This window comes from Papio anubis, chromosome 1 (assembly GCF_008728515.1).
Source record: "Papio anubis isolate 15944 chromosome 1, Panubis1.0, whole genome shotgun sequence".
NCBI lineage: Eukaryota > Metazoa > Chordata > Mammalia > Primates > Cercopithecidae > Papio > Papio anubis.
In genome coordinates, this window is record NC_044976.1 from 143,289,561 (window position 1) to 143,316,733 (window position 27,173).

At 38.8% G+C, this 27,173-nt stretch overlaps 1 long non-coding RNA gene and 1 other non-coding gene across 4 annotated transcripts in view; one reads left to right on the forward strand and one right to left on the reverse strand.

The window, feature by feature from the left end:
- The window catches only part of LOC108584536, a 39,203-nt gene that overhangs the window by 9,571 nt on the left and 2,459 nt on the right, over positions 1 to 27,173 (reverse strand). The window lies entirely within an intron of this gene.
- On the forward strand, positions 10,907 to 11,116 carry LOC116271882. Its single transcript, XR_004180634.1, has one exon. It is a non-coding gene; the product is annotated as a small nucleolar RNA U3 (small nucleolar RNA).

A 27,173-nucleotide genomic window follows, 5' to 3' on the forward strand; every position in this document is an offset into this window, starting at 1 on the left:
TTTTTTTTTTTTTTTTTGAGACAGAGTCTCGCTCTGTCACCCAGACTGGAGTGCAATGGTGCAATCTCGGTCCACTGCAACCTCCGCCTCCCAGGTTCAAGTGATTCTCCTGCCTCAGCCTCCCAAATAGCTGGGATTACAGGCACGTGCTACCACGTCCAGCTAATTTTTTTTATTTTTTATTTTTAGGAGAGACAGGGTTTCACCATGTTAGTCAGGCTGGTCTCAAACTCCTGACCTCGTGATCCACCTGCCTCAGACTCCTAAAATACTGGGGTTATAGGCATGATGTAGGGCTTTTTAAAAAATAAAAGGAGAGCCAGGCACGGTGGCTCACGCCTGTAATCCCAGCACTTTGGGAGGCCGAGGCGGGTGGATCATGAGGTCAGGAGATCGAGACCATCCTGGCCAACACAGTGAAACCCCATCTCTACTAAAAATACAAAAAAAAAATTAGCTAGGCGTGGTGGTGGACGCCTGTAGTCCCAGCTATTCAGGAGGCTGAGGCAGGAGAACGGCGTGAAGCTGGGAGGCGGAGCTGGCAGTGAGCCAGAGCTTTCAGTGAACCAAGATCACGCCACTGGACTCCAGCCTGGGCAATAGAGCGAGACTCCATCTCAAAATAAATAAATAAATAAATAAATAAATAAATAAAATAAAAAGATCTGAAGCAAAAGTATAAAATATTCACATCTGTTCTTTGTGCACACATGAGTGTCTGTTATAATTATTTGAAGTGGTTTTCATTTTAAAATATTACACTAAAATGATAGATAATGGAGAAGGGATTATAATTTACCACTGAGCCTTGGAAGATAGACATTGAGGTTCTTTCAAAATAATGACATGGTCATTTTATCCAGCTACCACTTCTTTAAGTTATAGCCATACAGCCCATCTCAATCCTCCCATGTTTGTCTCTCTTCCTCTCCTTCTCCAGAAGTGTTAAACAGGGTAAATCCTTCATATTTTCTTATGCAGAGCAATTAAGCTTTTAAGGTGTTCCGCCCTCTCCTTCTAAACTCTTCCTGGGACATATTATTTTACAACTAAATGGTATTTTACTATATAAATGGTATTTTGCCTTACCTAGACAGTTTCCTTCCTGAAAAGGAATTTGATGCCATTTGTTAAGTGGTAAGGGGAGGGGGAAGGTAATAACTATATAACCACAAAAAAATCACAAACACATATGTAAAAGCCAAATGTTCCATCCTTTGCAAACAAACATACTGAAACCACTTCTTCCGTCTCAATAGGGTGTCAGATTTTGAGCTTATTTTTCGGTGATGGTGATGATAGAGTTGAGAAATATTTGAGAGACCCTTTGCTGGAACTAGTCATGGCCACAGGACTTACTTTTTTCTCAGTACAGCATCAGGGATGAAATACATGGGCTTATAAGTCAAAAACCAAAGTCAAGTGAATTTATTAATCTGCCTTTGTAGGCATTCACACAGAGCACAGCTTATAAGCTGAAAGCCCCACATCTGCTGAACAAAATTACCCCCTTTGCCTAGCTGAAACTGTCCTTCAGTATCAATCATGGAACTGCAAATGCCAGCCATTGAGATTTATCGACATGTCACAATGCAGAATCAACTACTTTAGTTTGAAAACATTTTTGTCTGTTTCATCACAACCCAATAATCAAATTTCTTTAATAAAACTTATGAACTTTATGTAAACCCAAAATATGTGCAGTATGACAGCCAAAACAACAAATGCAGTTTTGACCTGCTTTAATATGGTGTCCAGATCAAGGAGCAATGTCATATAGCAGTGTTTCTCAATTCTTTTGTCATTATCACTCTCTAAGGAGCTTTTTAATACACGTCTTTATAATTGTCACTTGTCCCATGAAATGTTTTGTGTATATGTCTGGGATTTATATTTAAGAAGTATGTTTTTTTGCCCACCAAGAACCAATTTTTACCCCCTTGGGAATGATAGCTCCCCTCTTGAGAATACACGCTGAATGGCAAGGCCTCCAATTATATTAAACTTACAAATTGATTTTAGAACCTATATTTATCCCCCTTCTTGTTTAATTCTCATGCAACAAAATAATTAATATATATTATATTATAGAGCTTAATATTTAATCACAATGAAGTAATATTTCAGGCAAATAGAACCAATTGAGTATTTTCTTCATCATCACTGGTGATTTGATTATTACCTTAAAGACAGAATGTTTTAAATGTGCAGGCATCTGCATATCAACTTTCCTTGTTTTGCATTATTTAGTCAACATAATGGTTCTCAAATTTTAATGAGCAGAAGAATTTCTGGACAGAATTATATACAATATCTTATGTACTCTCTATTATGAGTCAGTTAGGGCTTTTTCAGAAGTAATTTTGGTTATTCTCAATTCTCACCTTCCAGGCTAATTTTAGAACCAACAATTACATGATTCCACACAATTCTATACATTCTTCAGAACTTAGTGGAGTCTGGGTTCAGTTCTGAGCATGGTTTTAAGAGAGACGATCACAAACTAAATTATGCTTTCCTAGAAGATCACAACCATGGCATGAAAAAAAAAAAAATGATTGCATTAATTAGAGACAGTTAGCCTGAGAAAAGAATGCTTAGGGAAACCCTAATAACTGTCTTCAAATATTTGAATAAGCAGCAAGAGATATTAAACATTAGAGTGAACAAGTGAAAGATAGCACAATATGCTACCCCAAAACTTGCTACTTTGGCATAAGGATTATTAAGAAGCAGATACAAGAAAAGCTCTTGCCCTTCCATTATTTGCCTAAATAGCAAGACATAAATTTGTCAAGGTGTCCTCCTTCCCCTCTCTACCACAAAGGAAGAAGTTAATCATCAGAGACAGTGCTAGACCCTTCTCAGTCCAAAGGTGGGCACCAGAAAAATTTACATCACCAACTTTGCTAACCTTAGCCCTTACTTACTACTAGTTTCCCCCATATATTTGTGTTCTCACCATTTATCACCTCGGGAAACTCAAAGTCCTTTTCCTTTGTCTTGTCACTTCCCTCAAAAAACATGTATTGTGTTTTGTTAAGGTGCTACATAAACCCAAGTTCTACCTCCCGCTTTGAGTTACTCATCACTGGGTGTTCCCATGTATATGCACAATGCACATACTAACAAACTTATGTTTTTTTTTTTCTTGTTAATCTGTTTTTTTTGTTTTTGGACTTGTTGTTGTTGTTTTTGAGATAGAGTTTCGCTCTTGTTGCCCAGGCTGGAGTGCAATCTCGCCCAGGGCGTGATCTCGGCTCACTGCAACCTCCACCTCCCAGGTTCAAGCGATTCTCCTACCTCAGCCTCCCAAGTAGCTGGGATTACAGGCATGTGTCACCACGCCTGGCTAAGTTTGTATTTTTAATAGAGATGAAGTTTCTCCACGCTGGTCAGGCTGGTCTCAAACTGCCGACCTCAGGTGATCCGCCTGCCTCAGCCTCCCAAAGTGCTGGGATTACAGGTATGAGCCACCATGCCTGGCCTAATCTGTCTTTCAGTAGTCTAACTTATAGGACCCAGCAAATGAGCCTGAAATGGGTAGAAGAAAAACCGTTGTTCCTTCTCTACACTAGTTATGAGCTGATACTAGAGTAAGACCACCATGGTTCAAATCCTTTGGCCTTACGAAGGTTACATAACCAACTCATGCCTTAATTTCCTCATCTAAAAAATGTGGGCATTAATAGAACTTACTTTGTTATGTGGACATTTTATCCATGGAGTTAAAGTGAAGATTATATGGGTGAATATCTCTAAAGTGCCAAGAACACTGGCTAGTAGATATTATGCACTATCCCAGGAAATTGCAACAGCTCTAAGATACTGATTACTAATTTCAGGAAAAACTTCCTTGCAGTGTAGTGAACGCCCCTTTGCTGGAAGCTGTCAAGGAGAAACCGGTTGATTATCTGTCAATAATAGAGTGAAACAGAATAGATCATAGGCCGAGGGCCAGGATACATGATCTCTCAGAACTCATCAAGTCTAGGACTCAATGCATATGCAGAACCACCTCCCTAATTTTCTCCAAGCTTAAACTACTTCAATATTTGGTCTGAGGGAAGTTGTTTGCAAAACTGACCAATAAACAAAATCCCACACGGCAGTGGCCTGAAAATCTTCCCTATGCGGTTAGTGACGTGTCCCCATTCCTGTTCAACCACATCGCTGAGCACATTGGCTACCTGAACGGTGGAGCTGACTGACTACCCCCCTTCGTCCTTACACTGAAAATTCTTTGTTAGCCACCCAATGACTGAACAACTGCCAGTTCCTGCTGAAAATATGCCTCGACCTTAGATGGACTATGTTTCCCTTGATGCGAACAATGAAGAGCCTTCACTACTAGAAAAGAAACTATATCGCAATCCTTGTTGTGATACGGCTACCCAGGGTCCATACTCCATACAGCATATTAAAAACAACAGACCAAGCAGCTTTATTTTACAGTATATACATAGCTCCAACTAACTGGGGGCAGGCAACTATTTCCATTTAATTTCTAAAACTGATCTGACTAGTTATTAATATGTCACCTATTCATGACCGCAGACACAAATTTTATAAATCCAGTTTGAAAATGATTAATCTAATGAACTTTTCTTGTTTTTTTTTTTTGTTTTTTTTTACCTTTCTTTGGTACTTGACAATTCTTTCATTACCTGCCTATTGAAAACTCTCTTCCCCCTTGACTTAGTGACTCACAAGTCTTATATTCTCCATCCTTTAACTGCACCATCTCTGTTTCCAGCCCTCCCTGCACTCCTCCTGTTGTGGTCATTAGGCTTCTGCTCTTTGCACTCTTCTCCCTGTGAAGTTATCCCTTTGTCTTAACTCCAAACACCATCAGTCTCAAGCAATCTAAAAAGGCTCCTTAGGGAGTGATAATGACAAAAGGTTTGAGAAGCAATGCTATGTAATATTGCTCCTTTCTTTGGATACCATATTAATGCAGTTCAAAATTGCATATTGTTGTTTTAGCAGTCACATTGCAAGCATGTTTGGTTTAAATAAAACTCATTAGTTTTGCAAAAGAAATTTGATTATAGAGATATGATAAAATAGACAAAAATGCTTTTTTTAACCTAAAGTAATTGATTTTGCATTGTGATGTGGCAATCTTAATGGCTGACATGTGTACTTCCAATGATTGATGAATTGAGGTACTTTTAGCTCTGGCTTTGACCCAGACACCAGTTGGAGAGTTGTGGTTTCAGGATGTCTCCATGCAAAGGCTTCTCCCATGACCCCATCCAAACATGCCTAAAAATAATACCATTCCTGCTTACTTTCCACTATTTGAATACTCTTTGTACTCAGATCTGAAAACCCAACTGTCTTTGACTCTTTTCTTCTACTTCATCTTAATAGTTTCCCTGTAGCCAATGAGCTACAATGTCTCACTGACATTTCCCATAAGCCACCACTTCCCTGCCCTTTTCCTTGTATTCTCATTTAAACTTTCACAATCTAAGGTCTGGATTACAACAAAAGTTCAACTGTTCTTGTTGCCTCTGGCCTTCTTCCTCTCAAATCCAGCACATTAGCCTCCTAAAACACAAGTTTTTACTAATTCATTAATTCTTCATCCAATAAATATTTATTGAACACCAACCTATATGCCAGGAAGACACTCCAGAGTGGTAGCCACACAAGAGGTACCCAATAAATCTTTGTGGAAAGTTTGTAAAATTCTTATATTTATTTAGATTTAGTGAAGATTCTTTGAGCAACTTGACACTGCTGATGCTTATTAGAGGGGATTGAGTCAAATGACCTGGTTTGCAAACTTTCTTAGCATAACAGTGTAACATATTGAAAATTGATCCTCAGGGGCCACTGTGAGAGGCTCACACTCCATATTAATGCTTCAATGTCCCCTTCCAGTTTGCCATGGTACAAAGGACAAAGTCAAGGGAATGTGAGAGGAATAAAGGTGTTCTTATTCTTGTTATTTATTTGCCTAGTCAATACTCCCACATGGGGTCAGGCTTACAAATGAAAGAAGTATGGAGTTGTTATTTCTTAAGGCTCATCAAAAAAGCCTTTGACCAAAAATATATCACGTTCTGGGCCAACTTCATAGTGAAATTTCACAAGTTATTTTTTGGAATTAAAACATCAAGAGCACAGCCTAAAATGTTATTAGGGAAACTACATATTAAACCATGGTCTGCCTTTAATTTCTTACTACCCAATAAGCTATGTTCAACAACACTTCAAATATTTGTAGTCTCTTGCACATCTTCACTTTCTTTTCATTCCTGCTGCTGCCATGTGAGGTCAGGCTCCACCAGGACTCGCATGCAGATTTGTACAGGTTGAACACTGGACATCTCCAGGGTATACCATTACCATAGACTACAAAACAACCTATACTTCTCAATCAGCCTTTTCTTCTCTCATTTCTATTGTAGTTTAAACAAAATTTACTTATCTAGCATAAAGTATAGATAGTATATGTATAAAGTATAAGGCCCTTCTTTTCCAAACAGAATTTCCGTAATATAAAACTTCAATCCTCTTATTCCATATAGCTCCACTTGCTGTTCACCTACTGGCCTCATGTTGAACATGATGACATTTGATCAATCAGTTCCTCTAACCCAAATATTCTTTACTTCTCTTTGTTCTCTCCCAATTCATATCTGTCCTCTAAGTTCTAGTCTAAATCCTGTCTCTTTCATAAAACCTTCCCAGACTATTCCAGCTCAATGTTCTCTCTCTGCTGTACTCTTCCAACAAATGCCATACAGTCTACTTATTTCACACATGTTTTTTGCAGAATAATTTTTATGTACATATTTTCTTTTAAAGAAGCTGCAAAATTATCAATGACAGAAGCATGATTTACTATTATTTTTATGTTTTTTATTAAAAACCAGACAATGTTGATGTTGAGAAAACTCAGTGAGCTGCACATTTTAAAGCATCTTTCTGTGTGTGTAATATAATTCAATAATTTAGGCCAGGTACAGCGGCTCACGCCTCTAATCCCAGCACTTTGGGAGGCAGAGGCGGGTGGATCACTTGAGGTCAGGAGGAGACCAACCTGGCCAACACAGCAAAACCCCATCTCTATTTTAAAAAATAGAAAAAGAATTAGCCAGGTGTCATGGCACATGCCTGTCGTCCCAGATCCTTGAGAGGCTGAGGTGGGAGAATTGCTTGAACCCAGGAGGCAGAGGCTGCAGTGAGCTGAGATCATGCCACTGCACTCCAGCCTGGGCAACAGAGTAATATGTCTCAAAAAAAAAAAAAAAAAATCAACAATTTGACAAACAGAACAATATTCGGTTATCATTTGATGGTGTCTCCCAAAAGTTAATGTGTTGGAGAGAATCTTTCTCCCTTGATGAATGGACTAATATCACTAACATTGGAGGGTTTATTATTACAGAAGTGGCTTTGTTATAAAAGCGAGCGCTCTTTGGCTCTCTTGCTTTTGCCTTCTCACCATAATATGCCCTCTGCCTTGCTATGACACAGCAAAAGGCCTTCACCAAATGCCAGCACAATGCTCTTGGACTTTCTATCTTCTAGAACCATGAGCTAAATAAACTTCTTTTCCTTATAAATTACCCAGTCTATAGGATTCTATTGTAGCAACAGAAAACAGACTAAGACAAATACATATAACTGATACCAAGTAACTGATTGTTAGTTCAAGTCAATGGAATAAATATGAAGGCATACAACACAAAATTGAAAACATTCAATTGAAGTGGGTGTGAGACTCATGAATTGAACATAAAAAGTTTTTGAATATTAGTTATTGCTAGGAGGACAATATCACTTGAACTGCTAAATTGGAAAAATTAGATAGATAATGGGAAAAATTTATTGCAAAAATATTTGTTGAGTATCTACTATGTATAAGTTCTGTTCTAGGTCCTGAGCAAAATATCTATAATTAAATAGCCCTCATGGAACTCACAAGTTAATGGGGCTTTGTGACAGTATATGTTACAGAGTTTCAATCAATAACTGTCTTTGGGTTCAGCCAAATTGTGTATTCAGACATTCACAATTTTCTAGAAGTTTTAAGCCAGTTTTACAAAATTGGTAAGGGTTTAGACTAAAATTTGCGATATAACAACATAAGGAACAAAAAGTAACAACTTGATTGCTATTCAGAACTGTTTCAATTTATGAGAACTGAAGGAAACCATTGGCTTCCAAGGACAGATTTGAAGCTGCCAAATATGAAAGAACCTACGTTCTCATTATACCTCAGACTCAAACTGGCTGTGAGACGCTGGGAAAGTCACCCAATCTCTCGGAGCCACATTTCTCTCTACATAAAAATGAGGATACTGGACTACATGATCTCAAAGAGAACTTCTATTTATAGTGTTCTAGGAGTCTTTATTTGCTGTGGGCTGGCATTTAATATAAGGCTGCCCTGTCTTGGATCTCACTCCTTAGAAGTTAATAGGGAGCCAAAAAAATCATCCTCCTTGAAGATGAGATTTCCCAGGAAGTCAGGCAATGTGTGTCTATCAAGGGCCAAAGACTGTGCTTTCTCCTCTACAACATGTTTCCCTCTATCAAGTTTGATAGACAATGTTTGATAGAGATGGTTTTGAATGCCTAAAAGTAAGAATATGCACATCTTATTTCTACAATCTCCTGAGGTGGTTCCAAGGTGCCCCTGTGGTTACAGTTTGAAGAAGACCAAAAAGTGCTTATAATACTTGTAGCATCGTTTTCAGGGGTTTTCTGTGTACCCTCAGCAGCAAAGACATGGCAGGGCACATCTTCAGTTGTGGACATGCTGGTGCCAGAACTGTCACAAATGTCCAAGTACACAGTTCTACAGAGACGCTTTGAACCAAGGGGAAGCACAAGGCCTGACAAGGCTAGGGGGAATGCCCCCATATAACTCCCCTGTATTTGAAAAACAGAGATCCAAAAATTGAAACTTCTGCTCATAAGTTGGCAGCAGAGCTGTGGGAAAAGTTTTGGATGGAAGGAAAGCCAGTGAATATTGATCTTTTGGCTCTTCCTTTTCATAAAAGGCAAAAATGACTCTTCTCTTAATGAAGGATGGCTGGGAGAAGCTTAGAAGATGCACTGATTTGGTTTCATTCTAGTCAGTTTATCTAAACCAGATCCAAATGATCTAAGACTTTCTGGGTTATAAAATGGGACTGGAATTCTTAGGGCAGACATGTACAATTTCCAAGGCTCCCTATTTCTTGTCATCCTTTCAGCAGTGTGGTGCCAGCAAAAACCAGCTAATAGACTCTTATGATCCAAAATTAATTTGGAAAAAAAAATAACCCGCCAGAATTTTTTAACCTAAAAAACAGGGCGGCAATTTAGGTTGGATTTGCATTTTCGGCAAAGGTTCACATTAGTCTTATTTTTATGTTTGTGGATTCACTCAGGTCTAATCTTAATAAGGACAGTTTTAGAGGCCTGGGCAGATTTTGAATGACTGATGGGCACCAATAAAGCTGGAAGAGTGCTAGAGTCCACCGGAAGTTCCGGGAGAGTCGTTGGAATCATCTCCTTAAACACCCAGGTTTCTACCTAGAAGTGGGTACCTTCCTCATTAATTACCCTCCTTTTTGGAAAAGGAGAAACTGAAAGGACAGGCTGTTTTGTTAATAAGATTTATTTTTTACTAAACTCTAAAAGGTTTAACTTCTACCATGGAGCCTACCCTGACTCTAATTCATTTTATTATTTTACTTCTCTGAACTACAATATTTACCAGACACTTTACTTTTAAAATTGGTAATATCACTCTTTTTGTTCCCTTATAGTCATATAAGAGACAGGCTAATAGAAACAAATTGATCCAAGTTTGTGTTTAGTTAGATAAAACTTAGGTAGCAAGATGAAGCTTAGGTAGTTAAGATGAAGATAGGTAGTTTGCTTCTTTCAACGATAACATTTGCCAGAAATTTTACTTTTAAAATTGATAATATCACTTTTTGTAGCTTATAGTGACAGGAGAGATAGGTTAATAGAAATAAATAATCCAAGTTTGTAGTTTAGCAAAATGAAGCTTAAGTAGTTAAAATTAACACTCAATTAGAAATTCATGTTCAATTGACATACAACTCATTTCATTACATTTGCTAAACATGATTTTCATAACAGTTAAATCAGTCAGCTTTTAAATTATGTTCAAACAATAATCTATTATTAAGTTGTTAGTGTTTTAAAGAGAGGCATGGATTTATTTTTGATTTTTAAAATAACATCTTAAAGCCAACACTTATGTTAATTCCCAGTTTAGTTTCTTCTAAAATATTTCTACTCTGATAACAAATTGGGGCATACAAATTTGGTAACATTGTTTCTTATTTTTAAAAACTTAAATGTGAAATGGTGTGATTTATAATAATAAAGAAATACCAGTAAAAATGTAATTTTTCATTGGTACACATAGTAGCTATTTTATTTTATTTTATTTTATTTATTTATTTTTTCAAGATGGAGTCTTGCTCTGTTATATAGGCTGGAGTGCAGTGGCACTATCTCAGCTCACTGCAACCTCTGTCTCCCGGGTTCAAGCAATTCTCCTGCCTCAGCCTCCTGAGTAGCTGGGATTACAGGTGCCCAACACCAAATCCAGTTAATTCTTGTATTTTTAGTAGAGATGGTGTTTCACCATGTTGGTCAGGCTGGTCTCAAACTCCTGACCTTGTGATCCGCCCACCTCGGCCTCCCAAAGTGCTGGGATTACAGGTGTGAGCCACTGTGTCTGGCCTAGTAGCTAGTTTATTTTTAATCACATTAAAACAGCATTTAAATGATATATATTTAAATTAATCTTAAAACAACCATCCTGATATACCTAGGATCTACCTACATTTTAGTTACAACTTAATTATCAACCAGATCGATAAGTTATCTGTCTTTGTGGAATCAATAAAACTATGCTAAGACTATACTTTCAGGGATTATTTCAGATAAGCTTCTAGAGTTTTTCTGAACCTGTAGAGCACCAGAAACCATGAAAAGAGGGTGTAGCATTCTCTCCTGAGTGTGAGGCCGGCTCTTGGTGCTACCTCACTGAAACCACCATAGCCACTGATGATCATTCTTCTCTTACTCTGAGAGAGTAAGGAAGAGATGACACAGTCTGAGTGGTTCTCTTTCTTTTCTTTTCTTTTCTTTTCTTTTCTTTTCTTTTCTTTTCTTTTCTTTTCCTTTTTCTTTTTCTTTTTTTTTGAGACGGAGTCTCGCTCTGTCGCCCAAGCTGGAATGCAGTGGCGAGATCTCGGTTCACTGCAAGCTCCGCCTCCTGGGTTCATGCCATTCTCCTGCCTCAGCCTCCCGAGTAGCTGGGACTACAGGCGTCCACCACCAGGCCCGGCTATTTTTTTGTGTTTTTAGTAGAGATGGGATTTCACCGTGTTAGCCAGGATGGTCTGGATCTCCTGACCACGTGATCTGCCAGCCTCGGTCTCCCAAAGTGTTGGGATTACAGGTATGAGCCACTGCGCCCCACTTGAGTGGTTATCATTTTAAAAATAAAATTAAATTCGTAAAGAAATAAAAGTGTGCTTTTGTCTACTTTATAGAAAATCTAGTTCTACTGACAAATTCATACCTATATCTTTAATATACATAGACATATCCACATATGCATGCACACACACACACACACACACACACCCCACACACACCAATCAGTAAAACTCAAGTAAGGGAATGTTGCTTTGTAAATGGTTTATACTCAATATTCCCTACTCAAGTGAGGCTTTGGTATAAAGCAGTAATCTCAAGATATCATTCCAAAATATGCAGGAAAACAGTAAGAAAATAGATATGTTTATTTACACGAATATGTAAATATTTATATTTATTATAAAGCTGCTTAAATATTGAAACCTCAGAATTTTGTGCTATAAAGTACAGAAGAGGTAGTTAACCATGTTTTCTTGTTGTTTATTTTAATGCATTCCTTCATTCTCTGGACTATATTTTTGAGGAGTTTTTGTGGTTGGCAACTGATAAATTGTATAAAACTTCATAGATAGGCCAGGTGCTGTGGCTCATGCCTGTAATTCCAGCACTTTGGGAGGTCGATGTGGGTAGATCACTAGTTCAGAAGATCGAGACCATCCTGGCTAACACGGTGAAACCCCATCTCTATTAAAAATACAAAAAATTAGCCGGGTGTGGTGGTGGGCGCCTATAGTTCCAGCTACTCAAGTGGCTGAGGCAGGAGAATGGCATGAGCCCGGGAGGCAGAGCTTGCAGTGAGCCGAGATTGTGCTACTGCACTCCAGCCTGGGTGACAGACCAAGACTCCATCTCAAAAAAAAAAAAAAAAAAGAAAAGAAAAAAAAAAAGAAAAGAAAAGAAAAAAAAAACTTCGTAGATATCAGAATGTCAACTTAGCCCTTTCTAGAATTTTTAGATCAGCTCACTTTTTGAAAAGGCTCTGTAGCTATTGCCACATAATTGGTTGTTTCAAAAAGATTCCAGAAGTCACTCTCTTAGTTTGCTTGGACTGCTACAACAAAATATATTAGATTGGGTAATTTATAAACAATATAAATTTGTTGCTTACAGTTCTGGGAGCTGTAAAGTTCAACATTAAGGCACCAGCAGATTTGGTGTCTGGTGAGCAGTCATTCGTCATTGTTGGAGAACAACAGGGCAGAAGGGTAAAAGGGTAAATAAGATCCCACCGGCCTCTTTATAAGAGCATTAATTTCATTCACGAGGGCTGATGACCTAGTTACCTCTCAAAGCCTCCACCTCTTAATAACAACACGTTGTAGAGTAGATTTGAACATGCAAATTTTGAAGAAACGCAAACATTCAAACCATAGCATCCCACCCTGGCCTTCCAAAATGTATGTCCTTCTCACATAAAAAATACATTAATTCCATCCCAATAGCCTTAAATGTCTTAATTCGTTCCAGCATCACCTTGGAAGTCTAAAGTCCAGAGTCTTATCTGACTATCATCTAAATATGATATGTGTGAGACTCAAGGTACAATGCATTCTGAAGCGAATTGCTTTCCAGCTGTGAACATGTGAAATTAAACAAGTTATGTGCTTCCAAAATACAATGACTGGCATAAGATAGACATTCCCTAAAGGGACAAATAGGGAGGAAGAAAGGGGTAGCTGGTCCTAAGCAAGTTCAAACCTCAACAGCGCAAACAACATTAAATATTGAAGTCTTGAGAAACATCTCTGACTCCATGCCCTGCCTTCTGGACACATTTGGGTAGGAGTTGGGCCTTCAATGCTCCAGGTGGTCCCACCTCCATTACTTTACTAGGCAAAGCCCACACTGCAGCTCTCACAGATTGGAGTTCAGTGCCTGCAGCTCTCTGAGGCTAGAATTGCATGGTTGTGGCTTTATAAGAATGGGGTTATGGAGGAGCCCTGCATCCCCAGTTCCACTAGGCATTGTTCTAGTAAGGGCTCTCTGCTGTGGCCCTACCCCCATGGCTCCACTAGGCATTGTCCTGGTGAAGGCTGTCTGTGGTGGCCACACTCCTGTGGCAGTTCTCTGCCTGGGTCATCAAGCTTCTGGGTCATTCTTTGAAATCTTGGTGGCTCCAGGTGGCCCCACCTCCGTGACTTTGCTAAGCAAAGCCCACAGTCACACGCCCACGACCAGTGCACTCTGTGACTGGTGGAGATGAGACTGCATGGACACCACCAAGATTTCCACTTGGAGGAGCAGCCAAGGCTGCACCTGTACCCACTACAGTTGAACCTGGGGTGACTGAGGAGAAATGCAGGGAGCAGAGCCTTGGGGCAGTGTAAGACAGTGAACCGCAAATGTCCATAGATACCCTGGGACCCTCTTTTGAAATTGTTCTTTTCCAAAGGCCTTGGCGTTGTAGACTTGTAATGAGCAGGGGCAGTTCTGACAATCTCTGAAATGCCTTTGGGATTATACTCTGATTGTCCTGATGAATAACATCTGGCTTCCTTATATCTGTAGTAATCCTCTTATCAAATGTCTGCTTGATCATACCTTTGGTGTTCTCTCCTGAACACATTTTATCATTTTTTATAGGCTGAGAATTTTCCAAAGCTTTAAGTTCTGCTTCCCTGTTAATTATAAATTCCATCTTTAATTCATTTCTCTCTTCTCACATTTTACTGTCAAGCGAAGCCATGCTATACCCTCAACACTTTGCTTAGATATTTCTTCTGCCAAATATTGTGTTTCATCACTTGGAAGTTTTATCTTCCGTAAAGCACTAAGACTTGGACAAAATTTGCCAAGTTCATTGCCACCTTATACCAAGGATCACCTTTCCTTCAGTTTTCAGTAACAAGGTCTTTATTTCTGTTTGAGACCTCATCAAAATGGCCTTTAGGGTCCATATTGTTTATGACCACTTGGGTAATTTCTAAGAGGACTGAAGTCGCTACATCTCTCCTATTCTGAGCCTCCACCAGAACCATCCTTAATCCTCCATTCACAGAAATGTAGGTTGTTTCTAGCATGTACCTCCAAACTATTTCAAACCCTTGCCATTACCCAGTTCCAAAGCCACTTCCACATTTTTAGGTATTTGTTACAGCAGCACCTCACTTCTGTCTCAGTCTGTTCAGGCTATTATAACAAAATACTCCAGCTAGGTAATTTATAAACAACAGAAATGTGTTGCTCACAGTTCTGTACCCTGGGCAGTCTACATCAAGAGCAAGATGCCAGCAGATTCGATGTCTGCAGAGGACCTGTTCCTCGTAGGGGGTGCCTTCTGTGTGCTTACATTGCAAAGGAGTAAACAAGTTCCTTCAGGTCTCTTTTATAAGGGCACTAATCTCATTCGTGAGGGCAGAACCTCCCAAGGGCCCCACCTCCCAAAGGCCCCATCTTTTAATATCAACATTTTAGGGATTTGATTTCAATATGTAAATTTTGGAGGAACACAAACATTCAGATCATATCAGTCACCTAAGACCACTGTAGATTTTTTAATGGTAAGCGTTGTTTCCTCTTTAGGGCAGTTAGAATCTTCCTTTATACTTGAAGCTTCTGAATATGTATTTACACACACATTTTATTATGTGAATCTCTGTTTGCTAATGCAGACCAAGAAGGTAAACCTATTAGTATCACATAATCTTTTATCTCTGGGAAGGTTTCTTTGTGTTTTTTGTTTCTTTGTTTGTGAATGAAAATACTTATTATTCAGGAGTTGGATCTCCATGAATTGTCCTTCATATGTGCTAACAGTTCTCTCATATTTTTATCTTTATGCTAATTTATTCTGAATTCTGAGATTGTTTCTAAGTTTATTGTTTAATTCATTCTTTAAATTTTCTGTAATATTGAGTCTATTTTTTCCCTATTTTAAGACATATTTTACTTTCATTAGAGTTTTTGTTTTGAAAAAATTCTTATCTCAGCCTGTTTCAAAATACATGTCCTCACTGAGAACAAGATGTTTTCTAAATACTTCTTATACTTCATTAAATAAACCTATTTAGGAGGAAGCAGACTTCTGAGTAACTAATGCTTTGCTCTTCTCTCTTGTTGCAACATATTTTCAATGTCTCATATCTTTCTGTTTACTCATTCTTGAGTAATGTAATGAACATGCTCTGAAATGCTGGTTTAAAACACTCATTCGATATTCTTTTCATATATAGAAAAATACTTAGGCCTGGTGTTGAAAAACAATACATTTAAAGGACTTTACTCTCACCAATGCCTACCTGTTGGCCATTTACCTCCATGCTAAGCTATAACTGGAAAGCAAATTGTTGCCCAGTGGGTTCGAAACAAATGCAAAATCCCTCACCAGAGCAGAGGTCTTTATTCTCATCTTTTAAGCCATACAAATAGATTCAGCCTGAATTCCAAAAGTAACAAAAGAAAGATAGGAGAAGCATGCAAGTGTCAAGCTCCTGTTGTGTAGGAGAGAGTTCTATGCTTTTCATTGTCCCCTATGCCTTACTTACTACAAAGATGTTTTATGATGAAGTTTGTAAGGCTTACACTTCAAGATCTCTCACTTTCACAAGGCCCTTGCAATGTCTGTGAGAGTCTCTAACAAAGTGATTAGCATGGTCAAATATTTTTGTAAAATTTGTAAAACTTAGATATTTGATCCACTCAATCTTCCTGTATGTCAGGTGACTATGAAGTAGCCATAGTCACCCGAGATCCTAATAAAAAATTAAGTTTGAGATAAATTTAGTTTGCTTTTGGTGGAATATATTTGTGTAGATCACAGACACTTTCCTAAACAGTTAAATCATTGCTAGCCATGCACCAAGACGGCAAATGACTTGGAAATAAACCCCACATCACTCCTAAACAGAGGTCAAACTTTTGTTAACTCTCAAATTACTATATCACAGGAAAGGTGGAGTTCCTTCTACAGCTTACAGTTGGTAACTTCCTCAAACTCTTAGGGATTTAGAGGAGCTCACACTCACTTTTGCCATTGGTTCTTCCTGAATATTAACAATCTCTGTTGACTTTAAAGAAAATGTACTCCATATGTTTCAGAATCATTTGTGCTTAAATCACCACATGGGAGACATAAATATTCAATATACACATGTAGAAATGTATTTAGATGTGGAAGAGACTACTTTTTATTTTTAAAATGAATAGTTCTTGTATTGATCTCTGATGGGGAAAAAAGAAAAAAAAGATTCTTTCCCAGGTGTGGCTGCTCATTCTACAGGTGATTCAGGCTCTGGGAAGGTGTCCTCCCATTGACCTTGAGTCATTATAGCAAATATTCTGGCTACAGCTGTACAAGAAGTTAATTTAGCAGGAAGGAGTTCAGCCTCTTAGTTCCATGCTCTTTAGCCCCACTGAAGACCAAGGCATCATGTCTTCTGTGTCTTAATCCAAGGCCAGGAACCATATATTTGGTCTAAAAGTAGTGAGACTCTGTTCTTCTCCTGACTCTTCTACTAGGCAGCCATTCAACTTTGAAGAAGCAATCTACTGAGATTCAGCCTGTTTAATCACATAGGAATGATGCAGATACTTCTATCTTAATCTTTTTAATGTACATATTGAGAAAAAAACCTTTTTTTTTTTTTTTTTTGAGATGGAGTCTCGCTCTGTCGCCCAGGCTGGAATGTAGTGGCGCGATCTTGGCTCACTGCAAGCTCTGCCTCCTGGGTTCATGCCATTTTCCTGCCTCAGCCTCCCGAGTAGCTGGGGCTACAGGCACCTGCCACCATGCCCGGCTAATTTTTTGTATTTTTAGTAGAGAGGGGGTTCACCATGTTAGCCAGGATGGTCTCGATCTCCTGACATCATGATCCGCCCGCCTCGGCCTCCCAAAGTACTGGGATTACAAGCATGAGCCACTGCGCCCGGCCCCGAGAAAACAAACATTTTTTAAAAAGAGCAAGGCCAGGTGTGATGGCTCACACCTGTAATGCTAGCACTTTAGGAGGCTGAGGCAAGAGGTTCACTTGAGCCCAGGAGTTTGAGACCAGCCTGGGAAACATGGTGATACTCCATCCCTACAAAAAATACAAAAATTAGCCGGGTTTGGTGGCATGCACCTGTAGTTCCAGCTACTTAGGGGGTTGAGGGTGGGAGACTCGCTTGAGCCCAGGAGGTTGAGTTGGCTGTGAGCCGTGATCACACCACTTTACTACAGCCTGAGTGACAGAGTGAGACCCTGTTTCAAAAATAAAGGGGCAAAAGGTAAAACAATTTCTATCTCCCTTATATGGTTTTCTGGTACATTTCAATAACTATAATAATAAGGCTCAATAAGGGTTTATGGATGGAATGCCACTTCAAGGAGAAGCTAACACTCGAACTTGCAAAAGAATAGTTCTGATACACAAGCAACAGCATAAAGGTCCTAGCAGTCATAGAATGAAGCCCCAGGAGACCCACTGCTCACACCCAGCTGCCTTTACCCCCGCCTTGGATTAGTCTTATTCTCATTTAGTGCTGTGTCACTCCACAGGGCGTAAATGGATCTGGCCGTCGGTGCGGTTTCATCTTTCTCCTAACACCTACCACAGCCTCTTTTTTTCATGCTTACCAAGCAGAAAGGTGGTATAGCCCTCTGTGCCTTTTAGTGCTAGGGGATTTAACCACACAGAGATCCAGATGGATAAATTCTGCTTGACATCACTTAAATTTCTCAAAGGCACCAAAAATCAATATATCAAAAATGAACTCTTGATCCTACCCCAAATTCTAGCTTTCACCCAGTGTTTTCTATCCCAGAATATGTGACCACCTTCTATCCCCTTGACAGAGAAAGCTACAATCACATAGATCTCCCTTTCCCTCAAAACCCATACTCCATCAGCAGATCCTGTTGGCTTTGCCCCCTACATAATTCTAAAATAGTCTTTCCCCTAACATTTTCAGGGTCCAGAGCAAAGGGAACACATAACATATGTGGAAATAATTTAAAGGTATAAATAAAGCGAACATGCTGTTAGGTGAGATAGTTCTATGTCTCCACCTTACCTTCATAATGACGAGGAGAGCAGGGTTCAAATTAAAGATTCTCCATCTCCTTGGAGTTCTGTGACCTTAATTAGTGACTGGGGATTGCTGGACCACATGTCATAGATGGCAGACAACAGGCTACCCCTTATTGTCCCATCCCAGCTCCAAGAGACCTACTGTGAGGGACCTTGTGAACACACACATGGGCACTCAGGCTACATGTCCAAGTTCTGTAAGCTCTCTTCACAACCTCTGTACATAGCTGCTGCTTGTTGCCTACTAAGTCCGTTCAAGCTGCTATAATACAATTCCATAAGTGGCTTATAACAACAGAAATGCAATTCTCACAGTTCTGGAACCTGAAAGGTCTAAGATCAAGGTGCCAGCAGATTCAGTGTCCGGCGAGACCTGCTTTCTGGTTCTTACAAGGTATCTCATTATGTCTTCACATGATGAAAGGGACAAAACAGTTTTCTGGGGGCCTCTTTTTATAAAGGCACTAATCCCATTCATGAGGGCTCCACCCCTGCGATCTAATTATATCCCAAAGACCCCACTTCCTAATAATATTATATTGTGATTAGGTTTCTGACATGTGATTTTGGAGGACGCAGACGTTCAGACTGTAGCAGAAACTCTGGAGGCTAGGGCCAAATACATACTGGGGACCAGAGAGTGGTCTAGAAGCAGTGAGGGAGGGCGGCTCTCTGTGAGTTAATTCTGTTGAGAGGGGCAACAGGAAGAAATAGACCAGAATGAGACCTGTGAAGTGAAAGGATCAGGTAGGGCTTCCTTGCCTGTCTAGGGATATTCCTTGGTTCTATTCATTGTCCTTTCCTTCCACTGCCACCATCCTGGGCTCTTGCCTAAACTACTTCAATAGCCTCCTAATTAATCTCTGAACATCAACTTTGTCTCTGCAGTACATTCTTCACATTATAGCCAGAATGACTTCTTGTTTTAGTGATTCAAACATCCTTGGCTTAGACTTTGGAAAGTCTAATTACTCTTGAAGTTTAGGTAAATCCTTTAATATGGTCTACAAAGATACCCCAGTTCTGGCACCTACCTACTTGTCCACTCCACTTGTCCTGGCTTTCTCCCAGTCCCTTATACTCATCTTCCTCCCACCACAGGTGTCTGTCCTCTTCCCTCTGAGTGAAATGTGCTTCTCAGTTCCCCCATTGCATCAGATTACTCCTATTTGGCCTTCAGAACTCAGCCTCCACAGGAAAACCCTGACCTGTTGGCTGTGCCCATCTCATACCACCAGGCACCCCTTCTGAACTTCCACAGTTTTATCTTCACATTGAATGGTGTAGAGTGTAGGTGCAGGGTGCTCTTGGGTCACTTAGCTGCACATTGTATCTACTGGACCACTCTCTAGCCAGGACTTCTGAAGGAAGTGTCTAAATTCCCACTGCCAGCAAGACCAGCCACATTTCTAAAGTGGGAATGACAATATCACTACACTACCTCATAAAGCTGGAAAGGAGATTAAATAAAATAATACATGTAAATCACTTCTGATGATGCTTGGCACATTTTAAGAACTAAATAAAATTTGTTATGCAACTCCCCTTTCTCAGTCTTAACACACACACAAGACTGTATGCTCCATAAAAGCAGGAGCCAGGGCCGGGTGCGGTGGCTTACACCTGTAATCCCAGCACTTTGGAAGGCCCAGGTGGGCGGATCACGAGGTCAGGAGATAGAGACCATCCTGGCTACAGTGAAACCCTGTCTCCACAAAAAATTAGCCAGGCGAGGTGGCGGGCACTTGTAGTCCCAGCTACTCAGGAGGCAGGAGAATGGCGTGAACCCAGGAGGCGGAACTTGCAGTGAGCTGGGATCACGCCACTGCACTCCAGCCTGGGTGACAGAGCGAGACTCTGTCTCAAAAAAAAAAAAAAGAAAAATCAGCACTGGCCAGATCAGCTGATTCATAACAGATGAATGAATGGATGAAGACTCCCTGGCCCAGGTTTAAATGCCCTTAAAGCAAGACGAGATATTGATTTATAGGTAATTAGGAAGCCCAATATCTAGCAAACGCCTGAATTTTACTGGGTGTTTCATTAATATTTGATAAAAGAATTATCATTAAATTAATGAAATTTCATCTTTTTGTCAACCCACAGTCAAACTGGCATGCCTTGGCCCATTGCAGGAAACAGTGCACTCCTGTTGGCATAGAATGAAACACACTCAGTCCTAGGCCCTGTCCTGTTGTACCTTTCACAGAATGATTTGGATAGAAGCAAAGGGAATGTGTTTGTTGAATTTAAAGATGATACAAAGCCAAAAGGTATGGGAGGCGCTAATAGAGTGTGTGCCAGAAAAATGATTCACCATTGTCTGCAACGATGACGTAAAATGATTCCAAAAAAGCAAAAAGAGGCTTCATTTAAATGACCACTGACTCCACTTTTGTGTAAATCCTTCCAAGATTTTTTTGTTCATATTTATCTCTCTCTCTACCCTTATATGAATATATATAGAGAAAGACAAATATGCACTTTTATTTTTTAGAGAATAAGCATCACATGCAATTGTAAAGCTTAATTTTTTTCTGACTAATGCCACGTTATTAAATATTCTTCTATAATGTCACTTTTCAATACCACAGTAGGCATTCTGTAATTTATTTAACCATTGCATGATTGGTTGCAATTTTGTTATTTTTGACATTGTTGCCATGAACATTCTTATAACTGAATGTTTGCCCATAACCATTAATTCCTTAAGATAGTTTGTGAAATATGATTGTTGACATGTATATATATGTTGCTAACTTGCTTTCCAAAAAAGCCATATATATGTTACTCTCCCACAGTGGTATGTGAGGGTCCTTGTTTTCCTGCTCCTTTGCTAAAATTCTTGGTTTCATCTTTTGTTAGTCTTTACTCATGTATACGTTCTAAGTGATATCTCATTGATTTAACTTACTCTTTTTATTGCTGCTAAGATGGAATTATTTTGAAAATTTTATCAGCTATTTGTATTTCTCCTGACAAAATGAAATTTAACAAACGTAAATATGAAGTTCTACATTTGTTTTCCAAAAACAATCATATAACTGTAAAATGGGGAAACTTGGCTTAACTGAAGGGTACATGAAAAGGAAAATTAACAGAAAAAAAAGCAAAAGGAATGTGATAACTGTTTTTAAATGTTTGAACAGTTATCATATAGAAAAGAAATCATGTTCAGTTTATATTTTTCCAAGAGGAAAAAGTAGGGCAAGCAGATGGAAAGTTATTGCTTGGCAGATTTTAGCTCATCTTAAGAAAGAACTTTTTAACTGTCTCAGCTAGCCAAACATGGAATGGGTTGCCTCATGTAGTGAGATCCCCACCGCTGGAAGAGATCAAGAGTATAAATGGTCTACTGTGTGGAAATTGTAGAAGGGCTTTCTAAGTTGGGTTAGATGGATGACTTCGAACGTCACTGGAAACTCCATGATTCTTTGTTTCTATGAACATGAGCTCACAGTAATTCTCTTAAAAATGCATTATTATTCACTCATTTGCTGTCAATTCCTATGTAAATGAGAGTAAAAATACCTTTAAAAGTACCATTTTTATATCACCTAATCAAAAGATTATGAAAGTTTGTGTTTTTGGGGTTTTTTGTTTTGTTTTGTTTTTTTCACTCTTGTCTGAGCACAAAAAACTGAAACTCACTACATTTTCATATCTAGTCAACTTAAAGTATGTTTATATTATATTATAAATAAGATTACTATGGTTATTACACTTTAAAGTAAATCATTTTATAGAGCATAAACAGTTTAATAACAGACTAACAGAAATGAAAGAATTGCCTGGTTAGCAGGCCTGCTAGAATTTGGGAGCATTTCACTGACATTTAGTTTAAGTAACATGTGCTCTTAAAAGGAATACACTTATGTTAAATGAATCTATAGATTTTCACTGTACTAGATGTGTCTGCAACAGAGTTCAAAATGTCTAGTTATGGAGGGTTGGCTTTATTTGAAAAATACAGTTGATTCGATCAAAATTTCTTTCACTGTTTTCCAAGTTCTAAAGAAAGGACTGTACTGAACACCTCTCATGCCAACCCAGAAAAGTATAATCATTCCATAGGGCAGCCCACTTTGCTGCATTAAGCTGCAGAAATCAGTCTTCACGTTTGGTTTTATGAGTGAGGGCATCACATTGCAGAGCCCAGGGATTCAGAGTCAATTAGTCAGATCTAAAGCTTTAACTCATCATAATACAGTAAGGAGCTAGACATGCAGTGGTATGCATTAGCACCTCTTTCCAATACTATGCCATGGGTTTTGTTGTTTTTTTTTTTTTTTGTAACTCAGCTTGTTAAGTGATACCAGCCTACGCTGTGTTATATGATCTTGCAGATAAAATATAGCTGCTATTTATTTTAGTAATTTAATATGGTAGAAGGAGTTTGAGAAAACTGTGGTGTTCACATGCTATTTCAGGATAACAGTGACCCACCCTGATCCAGAGAAATCGAGTTAAACAGGGCCTGGTGTTTTCCGTTCTGTTTTGTAGCAACATGTTTCTGGGCTATGTATAACCCCAAGAAAGCTGAAAACACTAACCAGGTCAGGGAGGAAAGCCCACAGCTTGACTGTGATGTAAGAGTAAGCCTGACTTCCGCATCAGTGCAGCATGTATTTTTGGGAAGTCATTTATGGTGTTCCCACTCCCATTTCCAATTTAGGGAGCTAATAGTTCCTTTTAGGAATGTTTTCTTTCTAAAATTATGTGGCAGAAAGGAGACTGTCTCTAGCTTCTTCATTTGGCTAATAATGGAAGTGCACACACCCACTCTAAAGAAATTTCAGGAGATAGAGAAAATTAGATGCCACCCAGACTTTTTCTGTCTTGTTCTGACAGTCCATTCGAGGAATGTAACTAAGAGTTCAGGAGGAGAAACTGTCGAAAATCCAGGCAATTCAAAATAATATACTTTCTTAAAATGAAGTTTATCTGTTTTCCCAAAATGCTATACTTCTTCAGTTTCATGCCTTTGAATATTCTATTCTCTTTACTAGGATATGAATCCAAATCTTTTGGGGGTGGTTTGGTGGGTTACATTGGTTGTGATTTGTGTGGAGAAAAGAAGGGTATCTCATAATTACCTGGATAATTTTCCAAATGCATATTGCTTTTTCCTCTGTACTTCCTGCCCACCCCCCATGGGAACTCTGGTTTATTGCCAAGTAAATACTGACTTGGTCGAGGTTTTTATGCATTTGATGAAAAGGAAGATAAGTGAAATAATGAATATTTTTCAGTCATTCAAACTAACTCTGCTCTTTGTTTTTTTTCCATCTACCCTTCTGTTCATTCTGATATTTCATGAAGAAATGTTATATGTCAAGACCTCTGGTGCGTGCTGGAGATGGAGAGAGAAATCCTACTTCGTTCTTGCCACTGCAGAGCTCATGAAGATCTAATTAGAAAAACAAATATCTGTCTATCTACATGCATAAACAATTCATATAGTGGAAAAAATAGATATAGTGTTTCACTGGAATGGTCTAATTAAGACTAAAGTGAAATGTAGTCTAAGTGCCAAGAGATGCAAAAAGAAGGAGCAAATTCATAGAGTTGGGTTTGCGTTACTATCCCTTGGTTGGTGTATTGGGTGCAAACCTTGTGTGTCTTTGCAGTTGCTCCACTGTTTCCTTCATTCATTCTTTGTCAGTATCCCATGCATGCCAAGCTGTTCCTCCCTTTCCAAACTTGGTTGGAATGCCACATTGTGGAGCATGGGCTCTGGCTTCCTGAGAGGCTGCAAGGAGGCAGAGGCTGCAGCTAAAACTTCAGGAAAATTAACTCCCCAGAGATTGAACCTTGACCAATGGGAAACAAGAGACTGGAGAGAACACAGCTCACAATTTCTCTCTCCATTACCCTCTCCATGAACTGCTCTGAGGTATTCTCCTTGCAAACCTACCAGAAATGTCTTCTCCATGAGATGAGTGTACATACATTTTGAGTGACCTGCTATATATGTTTGCAACTTGTTGTGAAGCAGTGGTCGCTAAAGTTATCCATCACATCACATTGATTCTCATCTTTCCTTTTTCTCAGTGTGCCATTCTCCCTCACTCCTATTGTCCTATGCTTGCACCTCCAAAGTAACTTGTTGATGTAAGCAACAAAAAATAATTGCCTCAGGCTCTGTTTACTAAAAGATCCAGAATATAACAGCTGGAGATGAGAATATCCAGTGATCCTTCTTCAACTTTGATTTTAAAGAAATTGTTAAAGAAAAGAAAGAAAACTAATTCTTCTTTGAAATCTTGTCTGCGTATTTATATATTAAAGCAAAAAATAACTTAAATACCGACAAACCATTTGTTAGTGGTTACACAACCTCAAATGAGCAAATGTTTAGCCATTTTCTGGTAAGGGGGATTAGTCTATTCTTGGTGTATTTATGGACCCGTCCTAGCTCTGCAGATTATATAAGATACTGTTGCTATTTATCTTTTCTTCCATAGTTGATCTTCCTGTGTGGATTCAAGGGTTGTGTAAGACAAAAATCTTGAAAGTTACTTGCAATGCATCAAGAGACTAATTCGCACATTCTCAAGTGGCCACTAGGATAATTTTTCTTCTAAATCTAACCTTCTGCTTCCTAATCTAACCCCATACACTTCATATTTCTTCTGCCTTGCATCAAGTACTACAAGTGATGCAAGTCATTTCATTCCTATTGCTTTAATTCTTGTTCTTTACCTCTGGTGGAAGCTAAAGGGTTCTTAACCACTATCATCTTCATTTCTCCTCAATTTATTGACAGACTGTACACAATCCATGTGCTTTTTTCTTATTGTTTATTTAGGAAATTTAAGTACTTCTATAATTTTTGCTTGAAGTTTTATTTGTGCATATTTGAACTTTATCTCAGCATTTTCCCTGACACCTACTCTAAAATCTTCTAAGAAGTTCAAACTGATTAGTTGGAAAAACAACCTTGCTCCATTTGCAGCAAATATCAGTAGTTTAAAGTCAACAAATGTTTGAAGAAAATAAAATGTTCAAATACCACCACTCCACCCTAACAAAATATCAACTTGATGGAGAATATTTGACTCTTTGGTTCTATGCTCCACCCCCAGAACCTAGAATACCTGCAGTAGCATAAACATTTATTAAATGAGCAAATGTGTCAATAAATGTGCAGTGTTCTATTGAAAATTTATGCAAACCTATTCAAGATCATGTCTCAATCCTGTCAAATCTTAATGGTGCATTGTAAATACTATTTCTTTAAGAAGACTCTATTGGACCTCATCGCGTCTAAATCATCCCTCCATCCTTCAAACTCTCATATTTTATCTGCCTATATCTGTGACATTTGTCACTTCCTTTTTTTTTCTTTTTTCTTTTTTTTTTTGAGAGAGAGTCTCGCTCTGTCACCCAGGCTGGAGTGCAGTGGTGTGATCTTGGCTCACTGCAAGCTCCACCTCCTGGGTTCACACCTTTCTCCTGCCTCAGCCTCCTGAGTAGCTGGGACTACAGGTGCCTGCCACCACGCCCGGCTACTTTTTTTGTATTTTTAGTAGAGATGGGTTTTCACTGTGTTAGCCAGGATGGTCTCGATCTCCTGACCTCGTGATCTGCCCACCTTGGCCTCCCAAAGTGCTGGGATTACAGGCGTGAGCTATCACACCCGGCCGACATTTATCACTTTCTACCTTGAATTACTTTTTGCATTTGTATTTATATCTTTGAATTCTATTTCATCTTTTTCCTATTCTCCACTGCACTTAGCACAAGGCCTGGCCAACCTTCATGTTGTTGAATCGGGTGCGTGTGTGTGTGTGTATGTGTTTGTATGCGTGTGTGTGTTTAGACCATGGATTATGAAATCAATTCAAACCATTACCTTTGGGAATGCCATAATTATCACAGTCAGAATAATCTGCATAGATAACAGGAAATTAATCCTAATAATACTTGGTCTAAGCAACCAAACAAATTTTTCCTCATATGCTCAGCAATAGTTTACTAAGTCATATAATCTATCCTAGCAGTTGAAGGGGGAGAAAAAAAAAAAAAAGCAAAAATTACATGACTATCACATTTCCCCAGAGTAAGTACCTTAGGCATTCATCTGCTGATTTATCTTCTACCACGCACATAGTTAAAACTAACTGTGTTATTATTATTACTTATTAAAGGAAAACATAGGATTTCCCCCTTATACATTTCTTTGGGTTGACCCCAAATTTGTTTTGAGTTCTTTGCTCTAATATGCACTCTAATTTTCCTCTAAACTTCTGAGTCATAATTTACCCAGATCATTAGCAATTTTCTTTCCGTATTGTATGATTTCTGTCTGCCTCTGGGTGGCTTTATTTTAATTAGAAAAAAATAGAATGGAAAAGTTTCAATTGTAAACACACAGAGGTTCTGTTGGCAAGTAGGAGTTTGGCAGAAGAAAGACCCATGGTGAGCTTAGCTGCAGTTTATTGGCTCAAAAACAAGAACAATTTTGAAGGAAATTAGGATAGTTTTTTAAAGTGACAATTTTCTCCATCAGGTAGATTACACTATTTCCTGTTATTTTATGATACTGATATTCTACTTATACATTTTCTCCAGAGCCCATAAAATTTTCCATCTGGGGTGCAGTTTTCTAATCCCTTTGTAAGCCTTTGGATTCAGTTTCTCCTTTCCTTCTTTTCCTCTCTTACTTTCTTTTTTTCTTCTTTTTTTCTTTTTTTTTTTTTTTTAAGTGTCAGTCTCCAGGAACCT